The sequence below is a fragment of the Lepidochelys kempii genome, chromosome 24 (assembly GCF_965140265.1).
Source record: "Lepidochelys kempii isolate rLepKem1 chromosome 24, rLepKem1.hap2, whole genome shotgun sequence".
Taxonomy (NCBI): Eukaryota; Metazoa; Chordata; order Testudines; family Cheloniidae; genus Lepidochelys; species Lepidochelys kempii.
Genome location: NC_133279.1, coordinates 8,097,525 through 8,099,212, shown reverse-complemented (window position 1 = coordinate 8,099,212; position 1,688 = coordinate 8,097,525).

Here is a 1,688-nt window from a genome sequence, read left to right as displayed (position 1 = left end):
TGCTGGTTATAGCCAGTCTTTAAAGGAATCCAACCTGGTTTGCTTTAAAGCTTCAGGGATGTTCTGTGCTGGAGATGCAGCCCGGGGGAAAACAGACAAGCACGGCTTTATACCACCTTAGTGCCGAGTGTATGCCAAGCCACCATCACTGTAAACTGGAGTGTTCTCGGGGCTGCTCTAGATTTACAAAGGCCTCTTCAGAGCTGCCTAGCCTCTCCATAGGCACACCAAGGGCTACAGCTACCATACTGCCAGCCCCACATGTCCAAAAAAATCACGTCTGGGCCCTAAAAACCACGAGATTGGCTTAAAAAAAATCACGAGGTCTTAAATAATATATTTAGGCTCTTTTCCTTTGCATTCTGAGCCTTTGGGGTCATGTTTGCAAGCTTGTCTCTGCACCCACCCTACTTTGGGGGGAGAAGGGAGCAGAGATTCTCATTTAATCACATGGCCCTAAGAGTTTATCTCTTTCACCAAATATCGCCAGACTTGCAGTAAAATCATGAGAGCTGGCAATGCTAAACTCCTTTCTCCTCCCAATCCCTACCCACGCCCGATGCCCCCCACATCCTCTACGCTGAGATTTGGGGACAGTATACGGCTGCGTATCCAGCTCTTCCCTGATCCTTTGCAGTTTATTTATGACTCCTATATGCCACCAGAGCATCAGAGGAGAGCTGGAGAGTACGTCAGAACTGGCCCCTAATATTTTTCAATGTCTGTGTGTTTAAATTAACATCTAGAAGATTAAGAAGTTACACGCAGTCTGTTCTGTGTCTGCTTATTTAGATCACGTGGGAGACCAATGCTTTCCCCACCCATTCCTTTCACAAGGAATAATGAGATAGAGCAGAGCCAAATTAGACAAAATCCTTCACCTGGAGATAAGCTTGGCTTAGCCATCTCTGATTTAGGCTTAGTTTTCACTCCGCCTACCATCTGCGCTTCGAGAAACCAGACACACAGCGTTTAAAAAGGCAGCCTTATTTCATTAAAACAACTAATTCATAGCTCTCCTGCTTGCTGAGAAAAGCTTGAAAACATGACCTCTACACTGAAAAATATAAATCAGAAAGAAAAATAAAAGTGCCCTCCCCCAAATTTTATTTTTTAAATCTCACGATTATTGGGTGCCTGGGGTTGTTCCTACTGGAAAGGTCCGAGTCAGCGCTAAATTCGGGTTTTGTAATTCAAGCCAATCTCAGAGCCAACCAAAAAATTTCCATGGTTAGAATGATTTGTTTTTAAGTTCTGATGGAAATTGTTATTTGAAAAAAAAAAAATAGATCTCGGTGCTAGTGGCCTGATTAATCCAAAAAAACCCCATGAACGCTCCTAAAAAAAAAAAAAAGAACCAATGAGATTGTCTTAAAATTCATGAGATTTTAAAGAAATGAATGAGTTCTAGAGTCTGTTTATTTGAGTCCTGGTTTCTGAGACTTTAGAGGGCCTTTGGGTTACGTTTTTTGGTGTGTTTGTTTTTTTTACTTTTTCTCTGCAACCTTGTGGGCGAAAAATGTACTTTTTCTTTAAGCGGAAGGGGAGACTCTTGGGCATTCCCATGACTCCAAGAGCTGAGGTTTTAAAAACACAACAAGACCCACACTAAATATCATGACCGTTGGCCACAGCGATATCCCCACAATGGTTTGCAGCCCAAACATTGCAGCCGGGGGCTAGCGCAT